Genomic DNA, 20,745 nt, shown 5'->3' on the forward strand with positions numbered 1-20,745 from the left:
GTTGAAAAACGTTTTAAGAATCCTTTTAATTTGAAATGGGAACCGTCGGTAATGTATTTAAACATTTCCGACAATTACGTTACCTGTTACGGACCGTATCCTGAGATACGGACCGTATCTTGTGTTACGGTCCATCAAACGACCCCGTTTCACTTATGCATTAATGACCTGGCAGTCCAATCGACGGACCGTAACTCGTGTTACGGTCCGTATCACCTGGCGTAACATGGTGAAAATTTCCAGTGAAGCCCAGATTTTGTATCAACGTTACGACCCAGTGTTACGGTCCGTAATACGTACGACGGACCGTAACTTGTACCGTAACACTCTTCCTCATCCTTCAGTGATTTTTTTATTTTTTTCATTTTGCCTGTTACGCTTCATGATACGGACCGTAACATGAGTTACGGGCCGTAACATGGAGCGTCTCGCCTTCGATCATTCAACAGTTATTTGGTCCCTTCAGTTCTCAAAATCCCACCACATTAGCACATCAACAACACAAAATAATACAAGGAAAATACAAACTTTAAACTACTTACAAAGCGGTAAATGTGGGTTGCCTCCCACACAACGCTTGGTTTAACGTCACAGCTCGACGTGGTACCTCATTTTCGAGTTCAGGAGCCATATTTCAAACGATACCTATCCACGACCTTACCATCGTCAATACACCAATGGTAATGCTTCACTCTTTGTGCATTCACCTTAAACGTCCGAGTGCCATCCTCGGATTTCACCTCAATGACGCTTCCATTTGGGGATACACTCACAATTTCAAAAGGGCCGGACCAACGGGACTTTAACTTGCCTGGAAAGAACTTCAGGCGTGAATTGTACAACAAGACCAAGTCTTTTGGCTGAAAATCCCTTTTTAGGATCTTCGAGTCATGATAGTATTTCATCTTTTCCTTGTACAGTGTTGCACTTTCATAGGCATTGTTCCTAAATTCATCCATCTCGTTGATTTGAAACAACCGCAGCTTGGTTGCTTCATGCCAATCCATATTCAGCTTTTTCAATGCCCAAAGGGCTTTATGCTCAAGCTCAATAGGCAAATGACATGCCTTCCCAAATACCAACTTATACGGTGAAGTCCCTATAGGCGTTTTGAATGCCGTGCGATATGCCCATAAAGCATCATCCAACTTTTTAGACCAGTCAGTGCGATTCACATTGACCGTCTTTGCCAAGATGCTTTTTATTTCTCTATTTGAGACCTCAACCTGACCACTCGTCTGAGGATGATATGGAGTGGCAACCCTGTGATGCACGCCATATTTTTCAAGAAGATCAGCAAATGGTTTATTGCAGAAATGAGATCCACCATCGCTAATAATAGCTCTAGGAGTGCCAAATCTAGTAAAGATGTTCTTTTTGAGAAACGCATTGACTCTCCTACCATCATTGTTAGGCAAGGCCACCGCCTCCACCCATTTGGAGACATAATCCACTGCGACAAGAATGTATTTCAGGCCGTAGGAGCTCACCAAGGGCCCCATAAAATCAATTCCCCATACATCAAATAGCTCCACCTCAAGAACAAAGTTCATCGGAGTTTCATGCCTCCGACCTATTGTGCCCTGGCGTTGGCATTTATCACAAGAGCGTGCCAACATATTTGCATCACGATAAATGGCTGGCCAGTAGTAGCCACACTCTAGCACCTTGGCTGCTGTTCGATTTCCACTGTGATGTCCACCAACTGGAGAATCATGGCACGCTTTCAAAATGTCCATCACCTCAGATTCCGACACACATCTCCGGATCATATTGTCAGCACACGTTCTGAATAAGTAAGGCTCATCCCAACAATACTGTCGGCAGTCTCTCAAGAACTTCTTCTTTTGATATGTCTTCAACTCTTCAGGAACGATGCCAGTTACCAAATAATTGGCAATATCGGCATACCATGGTGCCACATCATTGGAAATGACCAAAACTCTTTCATCCGGGAAAGTGTCATCAATATCTAGCACATTACTCGGTCTCCCTGGTGCTTCCAGTCTGGAAAGATGGTCAGCTACTTGATTTTCTGACCCTTTCCGGTCTTTGACTTCAAAGTCAAATTCCTGTAGCAACAACACCCATCTTATCAACCGAGGCTTAGCATCCTTCTTCGCCATCAAATAGCGCAATGCAGCATGGTCAGTGTGAAGCACTACCTTGGCACCCAACAAATAAGCCCGGAACTTTTCAAAAGCATAAACAATAGCAAGTAATTCTTGCTCCGTTACTGTATAGTTCAGCTGGGCTCCATTCAATGTTTTGCTGGCATAATAAATTGGGTGTAGGATTTTGTTTAGCCGCTGACCAAGCACAGCACCAATTTCAAGACCACTGGCGTCACACATTAATTCAAAGGGAAGTGACCAATCTGGGGACACCACAATCGGTGCGGAGGTTAATTTCAGCTTCAACTCGTCAAACGCCTTGATGCACTTCTCATCAAAATTGAATTTGGATTCTTTTTCTAAGAGTTTGCACATGGGATTTGCAATTTTTGAGAAGTCTTTGATAAACCTTCTATAGAATCCGGCGTGCCCCAAGAAACTCCGAACTCCTTTTACTGAAACGGGCGGAGGGAGTTGTGAAATCACATCGATTTTAGCTTGATCAACCTCAATCCCTTTTTCTGAAATCTTATGGCCAAGGACAATGCCCTACTTGACCATAAAATGACACATCTCCCAGTTGAGCACGAGGTTGGTTTCCTCACACCGTTGCAGCACCCGATCAAGATGACCCAAACATTCATCGAATGAATCTCCCACCACAGAGAAATCATCCATGAAAACTTCAAGAAAGTTTTCAACCATATCAGAGAATATGGACATCATGCATCGTTGGAAGGTAGCTGGTGCATTGCAAAGACCAAATGGCATCCGGCTGAAAGCGAATGTCCCATAGGGACAAGTGAAAGTAGTCTTTTCTTGGTCTTCCAACGCAATGTTGATTTGGTTGTATCCTGAGTACCCATCCAAGAAATAGTAATAAGATCTTCCGGCTAGCCGATCAAGCATTTGATCAATAAAAGGCATAGGGTAGTGGTCCTTGCAAGATGCGGTATTCAGCTTCCGATAGTCCATACACACTCTCCAACCGGTGACAGTCCTTGTCGGAATCAACTCATTTTTAGAGTTAGGGACAACAGTGATGCCCCCTTTCTTTGGCACACACTGAACTGGGCTTACCCATGGACTGTTGGCAATCGGGTAAACCACCCCAGCATCTAACCACTTAATTATCTCCTTCTTCACCACCTCTTGCATCGGTGGATTTAATCTTCGCTGATGCTCAACACTCGGCGAACTTTCCTCCTCCAACTGTATTCGGTGCTCACAAATTCCGGCGGGAATCCCCCGGATGTCTGCAATAGCCCATCCCAAAGCTCTTAAATGCTTTCTCAATACTTCGATGAGTCTTTGGATTTGGCCCTCATTCAGAAGTGATGACACAATAACTGGGAGGGAGGCATTCGTTTCAAGAAACACATATTTAAGATGAGCTGGAAGTTGCTTGAGATCCAACTTCGGTGGCTCAATAATTGAGGGTTTTGCTGGAGGAGTTGTTCGCTTCTCTAGATCAAGAGATAGTTTCTTGGGCTCATAAGAGTAAGACCCCAGACCGATGAGTGCATTTATTGTCTCAGTATATCCCTCCATTTGTTCAGCATCAAAATTTACCAAGATGGCCGATAGTGCTTCACTCAAACATTCTTCCTCCATTTTGAATTCCACAACATCATCCACCTCATCAACAGAATTGATGACTGAAATACTTTGATAAGGACTAGGTAATTTCATACCTCTGCTTGCGTGGAAAGTCACCTCCTCATCGTTCACCCGGAACTTTATTTCGTGCTTCTCGGAATCCATAAGAGCTCTCCCTGTGGCAAGGAAAGGTCTTCCCAGAATAATAGGAATTTCTTGATCAATAGCACAATCAAGAATCACGAAATCTGCCGGCAGAAGGAATTTCCCGATTTGAACCAGTACATCATCAACTACCCCCACTGGCCTTTTTATCGATTTGTCAGCCATCTGCAATCTCATGGTAGTTGGCCTCGGCATCGCTAACCCTGATCTCATAAAAATTTCCAGGGGCATAAGATTTATGCTAGCCCCGTTATCACATAAAGCCCTAGCAAAATTTTGCTGCCCTATGGTGCATGGAATTGTGAATGCTCCAGGATCTTCCCTCTTTTGCACTGTGGTCTTGGAAAGAATGGCACTAACGCGGTGAGTGATGCCCACAGTGTCATGCTTCAATGGTTTTTTCTTCTTTGTTAAAAGGTCCTTCAAATACTTAGCAAAGCCAGGCATTTCTTGGACAACATCCATGAACGGAAAATTCATCGTTAACTGCTTGAGTTGATCATAAAATCGCAAGCACTTCTCATCTTCTGTTTTTCACACCAGCCTTTGAGGAAAGGGTGGTGAAGATTTGAACAATTGTTTCAAAGGGCGAAGAGCACCAGAAAGTTTTGCCTTCCCCTTTTCCTGGTTTTCCACCGGTTCCTTTGGTTTATTAAGATTCAGCTCTTCTTCAACTACAATGGGGACTTCCTCCCCTGCTTCTTCCTCGACAATATCATCCAATAAATTAGGTTGCGCTTCTTTTTCAACAATTGGTTCCTGATCAATTGGCTTTTTATTGTCACCCTGAAGTATTTTTCCACTTCTGGTGCTAATGGCAAGTACATTCTCCACAGAGTTCACTCCACTACCTTTTGGATTAGGAATTGTATCACTCGGTAATTGTCCCCGTTGAGGAGTATGCACTTCTCGGGAAAGGTCTCTGAATTGCGCTTCAAGCTTCTGAATGGAAGCTGAATGCGATAGTTGGACCTGGGACATTCCCTTGATTGTGCTCTCTGTTCTGTCTTGATTCATCAGCATTTTCTGCAGAATCATTAGACGTGTTGCCAGCAGAGTTAGTCGCTGAATTATCTTTCCATGGCTGGGAATTTGATGCTTGCCCCCTAGGTGGAATGTAGGGGTTAGAGCTCTTGTTGCCATAATTATTGTTATTGTAATTCCCTTGATTGGGATTACCCTGATCAGTTCTTCCATAATTATTTCCTTGGTAATTTTGTTGAGGCCTTTGCCATGGGTGATTACCGGGACCTTGGTAGTTTTGCCGTTGATAACCCCCTTGTGAGTTATTGACATAATTCGCATCCTCATATTGTGGCTGCCCCTCAAGATAAGTTTCGTCAGAAACTTGATACATTCCGGGAGCATGAGGTGGCATCTCATCGACAACATTTACACATTTGGCCTCTTTCTCCATAAGCCTTTTGGATAATAAATCCACGGTGGTTTGCAATTGAGCGAACGCATGATCTCGCTCATGATTTTCTTTGGCCACCGCGGCCACAGAGGGACTACCATATGATAGGAATTCGCTATCAGTCGAATGCCAGGCTTGATTATGGGTAGTAAGCTTGTCGAGCAACCGGGTGATGTTGACAAAGGATTTGTCCATGAAGCATCCCCCAGCTGCAGTGTTGACAGCTATTTGATTCATTGTATCTAGCCCCTTGTAGAACTTCTCTGTGAGAATTGCATCTGGAAATCCATGAGTCGGAGATTGAGCTAGATAATATTTGAACCTCTCCCATGCAGCATATAGTTGTTCCCCTGGAAGTTGTTTAAACCCAAAAATCTTATCCCGAAGCTCAACCTTTTTGCTGGGTGGGAACCATTTTTTTAGAAAGATATTGGCCAGCTCATTCCAGGTATGAATAGTATTGCTCGGGAGCTTCTCATACCATTCCCTAGCTTGGCCAGCTAAGGAATATTTGAAAACCCGCAGTCGCAGTGCATCAGCAGGAACAGCACCTTGATATTGTTGGGAACATACATGCACGAAATTCTTTAGGTGTCGAAGTGGACAGTCCTCCGAATAATTTCGGAAATAGCCTTCAAGTTTCAATAGCTGATAGATAGAACTATCAATTTTGAAATTAGCATTTCCTGTTCTCGGGGGAACTACAGCAGAAGCATAATCAGCTTCGTCGATGAATTCTGCAAATACATTCTCATCCTCCTCTTCTTATGGTGCAGGATGGTTCACTTGGATCCCCCCTTGGTTCCCTTGATTGCGATGGGGTCTTCCAGCCATGTTCACCTGGTTCACTAAAACAGCAAACGAGGTGTGATGGAATAGAAAAAGTTTTAAACAATAGTACACAACAATTAGTAATTTCTGAACCGTATTCCCCGGCAACGGCGCCAAAATTTGATACGCTCAAATTACACCTATTAATGGCGTAAAGCGGACGTTGTCAAATATAGTAACCCAACAAGGTTGGGGTCGAATCCCACAGGGAATATGGAGAGAAAAGAGTACTATTCGTATGCGATACCGGTCTTTAAATGCTTTAATCCTATTCCGGATAGTTTGAATTGATTGTTGAATAATGTAATTTAATACTTTGACTTAAAATGTAATTAATGTGAGAGAGAGAGAGACTAAGGTTGTGTTCCCCAATTTGATTAGATATTATGCTTCAGGTTTCAAAGTGATATACTTCTAATGGTTGTTCTATGAATATGCACTTGGTCTCTTAAAGACTTCTTAATGTTTCCCAACAGTTAAGCAGTATTTCCTCTTTATGATTCTTCCGAATATAAAAGAGTTACAATCGAAGAGCGACCAATGATGCCAATTTAGACTTATTCTTATTCCTAAGTTAGTCTATTAAACGAGAGTTAACGCCTCGAGTCATTGTTATTCAATCTTACCAATATTGACTCTCTTTCCCAAGAAAAGTCAATATAATGGCTTCGGCTAATGCTTGCAATCATTACCCAACGTTACAACTCAAAGATAGAATAAATAACAACAACCATTATGCATATATCAATAATAGAAACCCATTCACATAATACCCATCATGGGATTCACAACCTTAGAATTGAAATTAGCTACTCATAATGTTTCTTGATAGAAAGAGCTTAAAGATTAACATAATACACTTACAATACTAATACAAGATGGAATGAGAGTGAAGTTGTTGCCTTAAATGCTCCAACCACTTCAAGATTAAGAACCTAGGGTTTATGCCTCTAAAATAAAATCTGAATCTTGAATTAAAACCCTACATTATGTATTTATAGAGCCAAAAATCGCGCCAAGTTTCTGGACAAAAATGCCCTTTCGCCGCATTGTTACGGACCGTAACTCAGGTTACGGTCCGTCCTTCATTTCGTCATTTGACCACTTTGACGTTACGGCCACCATGCGACGGACCGTACCCTGTGTTACGGTCCGTCCTTCTGAAGCGTAAGTGGTGACAATTACTTGGCAACTCTCTGGAATTTTGGATAATGTTACGGTGAAGGGTTACGGACCGTAACATGAGTTACGGACCGTAACACTAAACCGTAACACTGAAGGTTTTATTGAAACTCTCTGGAAATTTAGCTCATGTTACGGTGACATGTTACGGACCTTAACACTCCACCGTAACACTGATTGTTTCAATGAAAACTTTCTGGAAATTCAGGCCCTGTTACGGTTCAAAGGTACGGACCGTAACATGAGTTATTGACCCTGTTACGGTCCGTAACATGAGTTACGGAGCGTCGCTTAGCTCCAATTTGTCCGTTTTTTCAGCATTACTTCTCATTTCCAATCCTTAGTTAATCAACCCTATAAAACACAAAAATAACATAAGAAACAATGTAAAAACACTTAAAATCAAGCAACATGTCTAGTTACAAAGGCATAAAATGTGCTAAAATTCACGGCACATCAGGCATCGGCTATCATTTCGAAAGAGGTGATCGAATGTTCGGGTAGATTGTCGTACCATGTCAATGCTCCTTTTGACAAAGTTTCCCCGAATGTTTTTAGCAACACCGATTCAATTTCGTCCTCCTCCATATCATTGCCTTTTATGGCGCATGTGTATGAGGTCACGTGTTCGTGTGGGTCCGTTGTGCCATCATATTTCTGGATATCCGACATTTTAAACCTCTTCGGGATTAATTTCGGGGCTGCACTCGGAGAAAAAGGCCTTTGGATGTACCTTTTCGAATCAGGCCCCTTCAGTAAAGGCGGAGCCCCCGGTATTTGATCCACCCGAGAGTTATATGTTTCGGCCCTCTTTTCGGTTGAGTCTACCCGCTTTGCCAAAGTTTCGAGCATTTTTAAAACCTCGGTGGAGGAGCCAGCTCCAGATACATTGCTCTCGATAACGCGTGCCTCGTCCCTTCTGGGTTCGGCAACACCGCTTGTCTTCTCCGGGGTCGTTGTATCCCCTCGGGTTTACAACTGGGCAATTGCGATCCCTTGCTCGGCAATCGCTGCTCTCTGTTCCTGCAACATTTCAAAGATTAAACGTAAGTCAATATTGTCATTAGGTGTACCCGGTTCTTTCCGGTCCTGTGCCCGGGACAAAGTAACAGAATTGTGGGTATTTAGAGGATCAGTGGCCGGTAAGGTGGCATTCTCCTGGTCCACAGTGTTTTGACGGTTGAGGCCCTCCCTCGCATTAACGGGGTTAGGATCAGCGGGGTTTGGTGGTCCTCGTGGACCGCTTCCTTCGTTTTCGGCCACGATTTCGTTGTTGTAGACGTGACCAGATTGCCCACTGTCAGCCATTTAGTCCGTTTTTTCAGACACGAACAGAAGGTGTTTTTGATTTAGATGGGTAAGGTAGAGATCAAGATAAAAGACCACTATTATCCTAGCCCCACGGTGGGCGCCAAACTGTTTGTCCCGAATTTGGGTAATCAATTAAAATTGTAGATGAGGTATAGGATATGCAGCTATAACTTGAACTTATTTGATAGAGAAAAGAAATATATGGACGTGCTATAAAGGAGCAATTGATGATCAAAAGTTTGTTGTAGACTCGTGTATCTATTAATACATAAGCGTATTTGATTTAAGTAACGTAAGAAACAAACACAACCAATATGGAACGGATCTGATGTATGAGAGAGAGATTTTGTATATATTTTGCTAATACAAAAATTCTTGACAAAAAGGAGTCAACCCCTTAAGAGGAGGACAATGCCTCTTATTTATAGTAGTGCCCCATGGGCTTCACACAACATGAATAATAAAATAATAATGAAAAAACTTTGAGTTGGGTTAGGTTGGATTAGGTAGACCGTACGGCCTGACACCCGTACGATTGACAGTTGAACATAGCAGGACGTCATCGACGCGTGGCAACCGCGCAACGGATCTCCCGGACCACCGGCCACGATCAAACGGACGTACGACCTCGAACAACCCAGTCATGAAAGAACCAGACCAAATGATGCCCTTCCTTTGCTTCGGTCCAAGCATTCCCCCGGTTCAGAACGGGAGCCTTCATGCACGTTCTCATCCCTTTCTTCCCTCGGCCTTTGGTCTAACCGGTTTAACATATACCCGATTTTTACCGTATACAAAGATATACCTCACGGACCAATAACTCAAATTAGAGGATGTATCGTTAAGATCATCCTCACCCTCTATACTGTCTTTACTTTAAGTTATTTTTTAAAATCCTTCATTTTAGCAACAAAAAAAATATATATGTTAGGCAAAGTCACTATGACCATGAGTCCCAAATCCTCAATAAAAGCTCGTCTCCATGTGGAATTGAGAACTAATGGTTCATATAGATTTCTTGTCCACGTGGGATTGGCCGTGTGTTTTTTTAACTTCAAGAATAGGTAGGACTAAAATTTGAATAGTTGGGAGTTGATTGGGATTAGAATTCTTTTGCCAAAATAAGGTAGTTCTTATATTTTTCTTTTACAAAAAAATAAGGCAGATCTTATTTTACCAAAAATAACGGCTGATTTTTATTGCAGTTTTTATTTTGAAAGAAAAATATATATTATTAGTATTTGTGTATATTACAAGTTTTATTGCAGTTTTAATAATTTGAGGAAAAAAAATACTAAATGACAATTTTATCTATTGCAGAGTCTTTTAGTGAAGGGTAAAAAATTTAATTAATATTTCTAAAATCCTTCGTGCTTTAAATATAGCATAGACTAGTCTCTATGAACATACTTTGTATGTTATCCCTATTCAATCATAACAAAAGATATAAGCTAATTTAGTTCAGTTTTGGCATATCTTAATTTTCTTATAGAAACAAAATTAATCATAATAATTAAGATTTTTTTTTTTGAAAAAATTATTTCCTTCAATGTTAATCAGCTTTTCTCACTTCACACAGGTGTCTTAACATTTCGTGTTTGAGGTTCGACTTTTTAATAGTAGATCCTCCTATATTGTGGATTATAATGATGCAAAGAAATGATTGGCATGTTCTTTTACTCACACTTCAATAAGATGGCAATAATTTCACCGACAGCGACTCAGCGAGTGATTGACTTTTGACAATACATCAATTTCGTTACCCCACAAATTATAGACAGTGACTTCACATTCACAAAAACACCAAAATAGTACAAAACAAATGGAAGGTCCGTAGCTATTCCATTTTCTAATGTCCATTTTTGGATCGGTCCCCTATCGTACATAATCTCTATTTTCTTTTTATTCGGTGATGGACACTCATTTTGAGTTGGATCTACCTACGCCGAAAAGCCCTATACAGGAAAATAAAGCATTTTCTAATAAAGGTAATTTTATATATAAAATTTAACGAAAATTTTTACTAAAAAAAAATAAAATATTTATCATTCCATCTCAATCCTTATTGGTATCGTGCAAAATCTCTTTATTTCCACACATACAATTTTACAATCTTAGCTCATATTTTATTAATAATCTAATGAAAAATGTGTTGGATTAACAAAAAAGCGTAACCATGCTTTGCCGCTCTCACTCTTCTAGTGTCTAAAAAGGATATTTTTCCTTTTCCCGATATCTTTCAAGATTTGAAACCCAAAAAAAAAAAAAAAAAAAAGAAGAAGAAGAAACAACTGAGAAAATTGTCTCATCAATCTGATCCGTCAAATTATTAAGAAGATATATTAAATAATTGTAAGACCCTTCGAGAGGAAATAATGGAGAGACGATGCTTGGGAGGAGAGTTATATAAAACTACTGTAATTTTCCGCGCGTCGCGCGGTTATTGAAATCATTAATAAGTTTACAAAATAATAGTTATCAGTTTATTATTATTTGAGAAGCTAATCAGACTCTTTTACAATCATACATTTTTTTTAGGTATTCTTTACAATTTTAACTATTAATAATGTGCTTTATTTTTTTATTTTGATGCACAAAATAATAGTTGTCAGTTTATTATTATTTGAGAAGCTAATCAGACTCTTTTACAACCATACATTTTTTTAGGTATTCTTTAAAATTTTAACTATTAATAATGTGCTTTATTTTTTTATTTTGATGCACAAAATAATAGTTGTCAGTTTATTATTATTTGAGAAGCTAATCAGAATCTTTTACAATCATACATTTTTTTTAGGTATTCTTTAAAATTTTAACTATTAATAATGTGCTTTATTTTTTTTATGTTGATGCATATTCTAAATATCCGAGGTAGGAGTAATATCCGAGGTAGGGGTAAGGTCTGCGTACACTTTACCCTCTCCAAACCCTCACATTGTGCGATTTCACTGGATATGTTGTTGTTGTTATTGTTGTCGTTGTTTTTGTTGTATGCATATTCTAAATATGTAAGTGTAATTCACAGAAATTAATTAACAACCATGTATGTGCATGAAAGTATAATTTGTTCACTACATGTACTCTTAATCCCACTTCTTTATGGATGTAGGGAGCAATAGAAAAGAATTCTCAAAAAATGTGGTAATAAATATGGGATTTTATTTTAAATAAAAATATGGTACATGTACGCATATGTTCATATTCAAAGAATAACTTAATTTTAATTCTATTTAAATGTATATGCTTGCCTTCAGACACTATACTTTTCATGTAAATAATCCTTTGAAACACAAAAGAATAAAAATAATTTATAAACATATTACTGATACAAGAATTAGAGCTTATAAGCAAACCATTTTTTAATCTTGAATAGAGCTTTCAAATTTAGTATTATCAATAGAAATTTTATCGCTTGGTTGTTCCACATAATTGAAAGTATTATCCTAACTCATGTGCTCATTTCTTTTCCACTTTGTCAGGATCATCTCTGCCAATATTCAAGAAGAAAAGTTAGATAATATTCAGAATGAGAAATTTTGACTGTGTTGGATGCATAAATATGCAAGAAAATTAATGGACAAATAACACCACCTAAGAATCATCATGTTGAATATCAAAATAAAAAAGCACCTCTAAATACTATAAATTTGAAAAAGATTGAAAACCAAAATCATAACTAACCAAGTTTGTTTTAAAATAAAAACATTCAAAATCGATTTTTAATTAACATATATTAAAACAACATCTTCAATAAAAAAAGAAAAATTCGCTGTGCAAGAAAAGAGAAGAGAGTAAAAAATCTGTGAGAAAAAACACATTCTAACCTTTTTGTATATGTCTTTGGAGTTTGGGCAGGGAAGGATTGAAGTCATACTTCGTCTAAATGATTAGAGATCCAAAGGAATATTGGAGACGTCTATGTTTCTCTTTTCTTTATTTGTATATTCAAGTACTTTAATTTGCAATTATTGTTATGTTAAAGCTCAAAATTAAATGTGCACTAAATGATGAAGTAAAGAGTGGAAATGAAAAGTTTAACTCTCCTCACGTGCCTATACGTAAATGAAATAAATAAGAGAAAAGTGTGTTGTTGAATACATACAAAGTAGGGGTGTACAAAGTAAACCGACAAACCGTACTAAATCGATAATCCAAATCAAACCGAGAAAAAAAAACCGACTAGTGGTTTGGTTTTAAAAAGAAAAACCCGAACACTATTGGTTTGATTTGGTTTTAACTAAAAAAAGTCAAACCGAATCAAACCAACCCGACATTACATTTATAAAATTTCAAACACATTTTATACATAGAAATATTTATTTATAATGTAATTTATAAATGTTTCTTTAACTTTTTCATAATTCTTTGTCTTTTAACATATTATTTCAAGCTTGGAATTAGACTTTTGAATGGTTTAATAAGTTTTATAGCCCAATGATATTAGTAACTCAAATGAAACTCAACAAAAATCAAATCAATACTAATGCTAACAAAAGAAATTCATATCTAACACTGGAATGACAATAGTTTTGATATCTATTCTTTAGTTTTATATTAGTTTAGAAAGTGAAAATGCATAACTTAATTTTATTTTTTATTTAATATTTAGTCATGTAATTAATACTTAGTAGCCGTACTTATTTTAGCATGACTTAGTACTTTTAGATTATGATCATTTTTTACATGCCTTATAAATTAGTTGTATTTATTGTAACATGACTTAGTACTTTTAAATTATGATAATTTTATTTTATGTAATTTCATTAATTTTTTTCGTTGAATATTTTAGTACGATGTCATCTCTCATCACGTTTTGTGTTATTTTCTTAATAAATATCTTAATTAGATCGTTGTATCTTACTAGGACTAAAGAAATATTTGAAGTATAAGTTATATGTTTTGTATGAAGACTTTACCGGGAAAAACCCGGGCAACCCGAAAAAACCGAGAAAACCCGAGGTTGAAAAACCCGACTTTTGTTGGTTTGATTTGGTTTATAGATTTAAAAACCCGATGCAATTGGTTTGGTTTGGTCTTTAAAAAACCCGAACCAACCCGGTTCATGTACACCCCTAATACAAAGTGTGTATATATATATATACATAAAATATGAGTAGTGCATCAAAACCACTGCTTAATGCATGAATAGAAATTTACTTAATGCACGAATAGAAATTTAATTATCATTAAGGTTGTTGCTACGTGGGTCGATGCCTTTATTGCAAAGGTTAAAGTGTTAAAGATCAGCCTTTAGTTACTGGTATTACGTGGCTTTGATTTTTGCATTTGTTTTATAGACACAAGCATTTGTTAAATAGAAAATTAGAAGAAAAGTTCAAAAAAGGAGAAAAAAGATAAATACATTTCTTAGCCATACAGAGGTGTCACATCACCTTGTCTATACCTAACTTTATATTATATATAGATTGTCTTTTCATTAGAACCTTAAAAAATCAATCAATCAAAATATAATATAAAACTCGGAATAGACAATCCTATGTGGCACCTCTTTATGGCCTCTATTGGCATTTAACTTTTTTTTTTTTTTTTTTTTGGCTTTTTTCTTTATTTTTTTCCATTTATGTGCTATATTAAAAAGTTCAAAATCATTTATGTGTTATGTAAATGGGTGCTCCAAATCAAATTAGTATTTATTGTTATATATACATATTTTCCCTTCTCTTTTCCCCAGTTATTGCATCGATCCCATTATATCCGTTTCATGTTGGGAACTTTCTACTACATTAATTATATTTTAATAGCTCTTAAATAACCTTTAAGTGGATGGTTCATTTTCTTTCTCCTTGTAAGGTCTTTAGATGTCCCAAATTTCGATCCATTTTGTGTCAGTAACCGATCTTCATAGAAAATAGAAGATGTAACATTTTCACTTTCTCCTTTACTTTATGTTCATCTGAAAATTGAACAAGTCATAAATTTTTAAATCAATTGTGCAGGTGCTGGAAATTTCTTTGTGGATTCTTAATCTAATGCATGACCACAACGTATCACATTTATCTCATCAATGTAGTAAATTTCTGGTAAGAGTTCCATATTCATTTCCCGATTTATTTGTTTTATTCTTTCTCTTCTGTGTTAATCCATGTCCATTTCTACATTTTTGTAATTCTTCTTTTGCCAATTTACTTTTTTTTCTTTATTTTTCTTTGTGTTAACCAATATCTGCATTTGTCGTCTTTATATTAAGTTTGTCAACATGTAACTTACTATTAAGTTTGCAGATTGAAAAATGTGACTCCATAATTGTGGCATATAAAGATATCAAGCGGCAAGAGTTTAATTTGTTATAGAGTACGTTGGAGAAGGTGGAATTCTTCATCCACTTTTTAGTTATATTGAAGCATTATTCATGTATTTGGAATTGTGAACTTCATTCACTAAGGAAATATGCTCACACTGCTGTTATTGATGATAAAAACATTTGAAGTACTCCGAAAAATAAAGTCACAGCGGAGAAAACAATCGGGATATATATGGTGATTGATGCCACTTACAAAGGCAACAAATTCAAATACATTAGTCATAGTTGTTCTCCGAATACTGCGATGCACAAATGTTATACAAATAGCTATATTTGATCGTGCAAGACCTGTGAAGAAGAATTAATGCTATATTTATTTGGAATATGTAAAAGAACTCATTTTCTTTTTCATTTTCAATATTTTTTCCTCTAGCATGTTTGAAAATTTAAGCTTTTGAATATTCAATATTGTTATATCACTTTTTGCTCCTCTTGACAATAATGTCAACTCTAATGGTGTTAGATGGATATTTTTTATTTTTATATCTTAAAAATATGAATAAGAACTAAACTAATTTTTATATGCATATATTTTATCAAATTCAATCTTCATTAAAATTGTAAAAATAAATATAATAGTATTTTTTATAACCGCGCAAAGCGCGGATAAGTTTACTAGTAAAATATTACTAGTAACAAACAATCTTGCTTCCAAACCTTGTACTCACTTCCAAAAATACAGTGAATTTAACCTCATGAAGTGGAAAAAGTCAAAATTTCAACCTCAAGCCCAAGTCGATAAAGGCTTAGTCGTGAGGTCGAAAATACATTTTACCACCCAAATAAGAAAACTAATTTTTTTTATTTAAATATAATTTATTATTTCGACCATATGAGCTAGAAATATTGGATAAATATTATAAAAATTATATTGACCTGACAACAACATTGCTAAATTTCGATCTCATGAGGTTGAGATTATTATTTCTGAGAATAATTTCGACCTCGTGAGGTCGACAATTAGCAATATCTGGGCTGATTTATCTAGATTTGTTTTTCCAGAATTTGGCTGCTTTTACAACAGCCACCTGTCAAACAACCCCAATAGCAAAAACTTCAACAACCAACTTAAATAGCTGCCAACAATCCGACAAAATCAAACATAAACTACATTATACATTCTACAACCAACAGTACATTGAATTCAACCTCAAAGTAGTTCTAATTAGAATAAAAAATACATTCAAACACTTACACATTATTAATTTAAACAATATATACATATCCAACAAAAGATAGAAAAGTTAGAATACAATCAAATAAATAAAAATACACATATCCATAACTATTACAACATAAATTAATACAAAAGGAAGCTTAAATCATTTAGTGAAAAATAATTGGAATTTATGGCCTAAAGCCTACTAAAAATACACTCCGTCTGTCCCAATTTATGTGATACACTTTTCTTTTTAGTTTGTCCAAAAAAGAATGATACATCTCCTTATTTGGCAACAATTTAACTTTAAACTTTACCTTTTACGCTTAATAAGATGATCTATAACCATTTAAACTTTACTTTATCTGCCACTATTTGCCACCCGAGGTCCGCCGAGCTAGAGCGGATAGGTTCTTAAATCTTAAACAAGAAAATATAAGTGCCCGGGAGTATAGCCTTCAGTTTAATTGTTTGGCTAGATATGCCCCGACTATGGTGGCCGATATGGGAGATAGAGTGCACCGATTTGTGAGTGGCTTAGGGCCACATTTGTTCAAGGACTGCTTGACGGCTTCGTTGCAAGATCGTGATGGATATTTCCCGCATTCAAGCCCATGCCTAGAATTTAGAAGGACAACAACATCCGTAAAGGGGTGATCGTGATATTGATAGAGGGCAAAGTAAGAGGGCCAGATCTATGGGGGCAGGTAGTGATCATAGAGGGGGATCAAGGCAGGTATATTCTAGACATTTGGGCTAGTCTGCGACTAGTGCACCTTCATTTCGCTCAGGACAGGGTCAGAGTTCGAGGGCCTCAGATTCTCAGTTTGGGGGAGACTATAGCTAGAGGAGACCCCCAGTACCGCGATGCAGCCAGTGAGGTAGATTACATTCCGAACAGTGTCGCCAAGGTTCAGATTCTTGCTATGCCTGTGGCCAGATTGGGCACATGATGTGAGATTGCCCGTCGATGAGTGGTAGAGGTGGGGTTCAGCCCACATGATCAGCGGCTGGTTCCTCTTCAGTGGGCCCGGTAGGGCAGACTCCCCAGATTTCAGCAGGCCAAGGTAGAGGCAGAGGGGGAACATCTATTTCAGGTACCACTCAGCCCCGTATGTATGCTTTAGCCAGACGACAGGATCTTGAGTCCTCCCCGGAATGTTGTTACAGGTATATTATCTGTATTTTCCCATGATGTGTATGCATTGTTAGATCCGGGTTCTAACCCGATCTTATATTACTCTGTATGTTGCTGGTCGTATTGGGGTGAAACCTGAGCTAATTAAACCTTTTGAGGTATCTACTCCGGTTGGTGATCCCGTGATAGCTAGACAAGTGTACAAAAATTGTGTAATTGTGATATGCAACCGCCAGACTAAAGCTGATTTAGTTGAGCTGGAGATGTTAGATTTCGATGTGATTATGGGTATGGATTGGTTGACCTCATGTTATGCTAATGTTGACTGCCGAATGAAAGTAGTTCGATTTCAATTTCCGGGAGTGCCCGTGTTTGAATTGAAGGGCAATACAGCATCTCCACGAGGTAGGTTTATTTCCTACCTTAAGGCAAGAAAGATGATAGTTAAGGGCTATATTTATCGCTTAGTCCGAGTTCATGATACCGAAGCAAAGTCGCCAACTCTCCAATCCGTTCTGGTAGTGAATGAATTTCAGAATGTATTTCCAGATGAACTTCCATGCCTTCTCCCGGAAAGAGAGATTGATTTTGTTATTGATGTGTTTCCGGACACCAAGCCTATTTCTATTCCTCCTTACCGAATGACTCCGGCAGAATTGAAAGAATTAAAGGTAGAGTTGAAAGATTTACTTGAGAAAGGGTTTATTAGACCCAGTTCATCACCGTGGGGAGCACCATTCTTATTCGTGAGAAAGAAAGATGGTTCCCTACGAATGTGCATTGATTATAGGCGGTTGAATAAGGTGACGATAAAGAACAAATACCCTCTTCCGAGAATTGATGATTTATTTGATCAACTACAGGGTGCCAAGTGGTTTTCCAAAATAGACTTGAGGTCGGGTTATCATCAAGTGAGAGTTAGAGAAGAAGATATTCCCAAAACAGCTTTCAGAACGAGATATGTTCATTATGAATTCCGGGTGCTGTCGTTTGGGTTAACCTAATGCTCCGGCAGTGTTCATGAATTTGATGAATAATGTATTCAGGCCTCTCTTGGATTTATTCGTAATAGTATTCATTGACGATATTCTGGTATACCCTCGCACAGAATTAGAACATGCAGATCATTTATGTATAGTTCTTGGAATTCATCGAACCCGAGAATTGTATACAAAATTTTCAAAGTGCGAGTTTTGGCTGAATTGACATTTCAGGGTCATGTTATTTCAGATGATGGCATTCGAGTTGATACTCAAAAAATTAAAGTTGTGAAGACTTAGGCCAAGGCCTACAACGCCTACAGAAGTCCGTTGTTTTTTGGGATTGGCAGGGTACTATAGAAGGTTCGTAGAAGGATTTTCCTCTATTTCAGTCCCATTGACGAAGCTAACCCAAAAGTCAGCTAACTTTCAGTGAAATGATGCTTGTGAACGCAGCTTCCTAGAGCTGGAGGATAGATTAACCTCAGCCCCAGTCTTGACACTCCCAGAAGGGCCAGATGGTTATGTTGTATATTGTAATGCTTCCGGTGTTGGGTTAGGATGTGCGTTAATGTAGCACGGTAAGGTCATTGCTTATGCCTCGAGACAGCTGCGGAAACATGAAAAGAACTACCCAACTCATGATCTTGAATTGGCTGCAGTTATTCATGCATTAAAGATGTGGAGACATTACTTGTATGGTGTGCATGTTTATATCTATACAGATCACAAGAGTCTTCAATATATTTTCAAACAGAAGGAGTTGAATCTGCGGCAGAGGCGGTGGTTAGAATTATTGAAAGATTAGGATGTGAGTATTTTATACCACCCCGGAAAGGCAAATGTAGTAGCTGATGCGCTTAGCCACCGATTGATGGGCAGCCTATGTGAAGCTCCTCTAAAAAATAAAGAATTAATTCATGAGCTCTACCAACTAGCTAATCTTGGAGTACGTTTAATTGATTCAGGTAGTGCAGGGATTGGTATTAATGATCCCACAGTTTCGCCCCTGAATATGAAAGTAAAAGAACGTCAATATGAAGATCCTCAGTTGAGCCACTATAGAGACACGATTCATGAAAAAGAGAAGTCCCCATTTGAAACTTTTATGGATGGAATTCTTAGATACCGAGGCAGGCTATGTGTTCCGAATGTTGCAGAATTACGTCGCCGAATTCTAGAAGAAGCTCACTATTCTCGGTATTCTATTCACCCAGGTGCAACGAAAATGTATCATGATCTCAAGTTGATATATTGATGGGATGGCATGAAGAGAGACATAGCAGAATTTGTAGCTCAATGTCCAAATTGCCAGCAAGTGAAAATCGAACATCAAAAGCCAGGAGGATTATTGCAGGCAATAGAAATCCCTACTTGGAAATGGGAAGTGATCAATATGGATTTTATTGTAGGATTACCTCATTCCCGAAGCAAGTATGATTTTATATGGGTGATTGTGGATAAATTGACAAAAGCAGCTCATTTTCTTCCAGTTAGAACCACATACTCAGCAGAAGATTATGCAAGGTTGTATCTCAAGGAGATTGTGCGACTCTACGGTATCCCGATATCCATTATCACAGATAGAGTAGCGCAATTTACAGCCAAGTTCTAGAAGTCTTTCCAAGAAGGTCTAGGCACTCAAGTAAAGCTCAGCACGGCATTCCATCCGCAAACTGATGGGTAAGCCGAACGTACCATTCAGACCTTGGAGGATATGCTAAGAGCATGTGTACTAGATTTTGGTGGTGGTTGGGATGACCACTTACCCCTAATCGAGTTTGCATACAACAATAACTACCATTCCAGTATCCAAATGGCTCCGTATTAAGCTTTATATGGAAGGAAGTGTAGATCCCTAATTGGATGGTTTAAAATAGGAGAAGCACAGCTAATAGGCCCTGAGTTGATTCAACAAGCAGTAGAAAAAGTCAAGGTGATCCGAGATCGATTATTGACAGCCCAAAGTCGCCAAAAATCTTATATGGACAATCGTCGGCGAGACTTAGAATTTCAAGTTAATGATTGGGTATTCTTAAAGGTGTCACCAATGAAAGGTGTGATGAGATTTGGCTAGAAAGGAAAGTTAAGTCCTCGATATATTGGACCCTATGAGATTATCCGTAAGGTGGGTCAAGTAGCTTATGTATTGGACTTGCCTCCAGAACTTGAATCAGTCCATCCAGTTTTCCATGTCTCAATGCTCCGCAAGTGTGTTAGAGATCTTACGAGGATTGTTCCAATAGATGATGTCCAAGTGACAGAAAAGCTAGTCTATGAAGAAGTGCCCATTGCCATATTAGACAGGCAAGTACGGAGACTTCAGTAATAAGGAAATGGCCCCAGTTAAAGTCTTATGGCGAAATAACAATCGAGAAGAAATGACTTGGGAAGCAGAAGAGAGTATGAAATCTAAATACCCTGCACTTATTTCAGCCCCCAGAAGTGATCCTCGATGAAATACTAAGATTATGAGGTATGTATAGGTATCGAATTAATGATGGCTTAATGATATTTTAGAGAAGAG

At 37.9% G+C, this 20,745-nt stretch overlaps 1 non-coding gene and 1 pseudogene across 1 annotated transcript; one reads left to right on the forward strand and one right to left on the reverse strand.

Moving 5' to 3' along the window:
- LOC132625697 (uncharacterized) overlaps nucleotides 1-20,745 on the reverse strand; it is a 47,023-nt pseudogene that overhangs the window by 19,249 nt on the left and 7,029 nt on the right.
- Nucleotides 5,579-5,685, forward strand: LOC132625698 (small nucleolar RNA R71). The gene has a single exon (XR_009576968.1). It is a non-coding gene; the product is annotated as a small nucleolar RNA R71 (small nucleolar RNA).

Source organism: Lycium barbarum, unplaced genomic scaffold, assembly GCF_019175385.1.
Source record: "Lycium barbarum isolate Lr01 unplaced genomic scaffold, ASM1917538v2 unchr_scaffold_32, whole genome shotgun sequence".
Lineage (NCBI taxonomy): Eukaryota > Viridiplantae > Streptophyta > Magnoliopsida > Solanales > Solanaceae > Lycium > Lycium barbarum.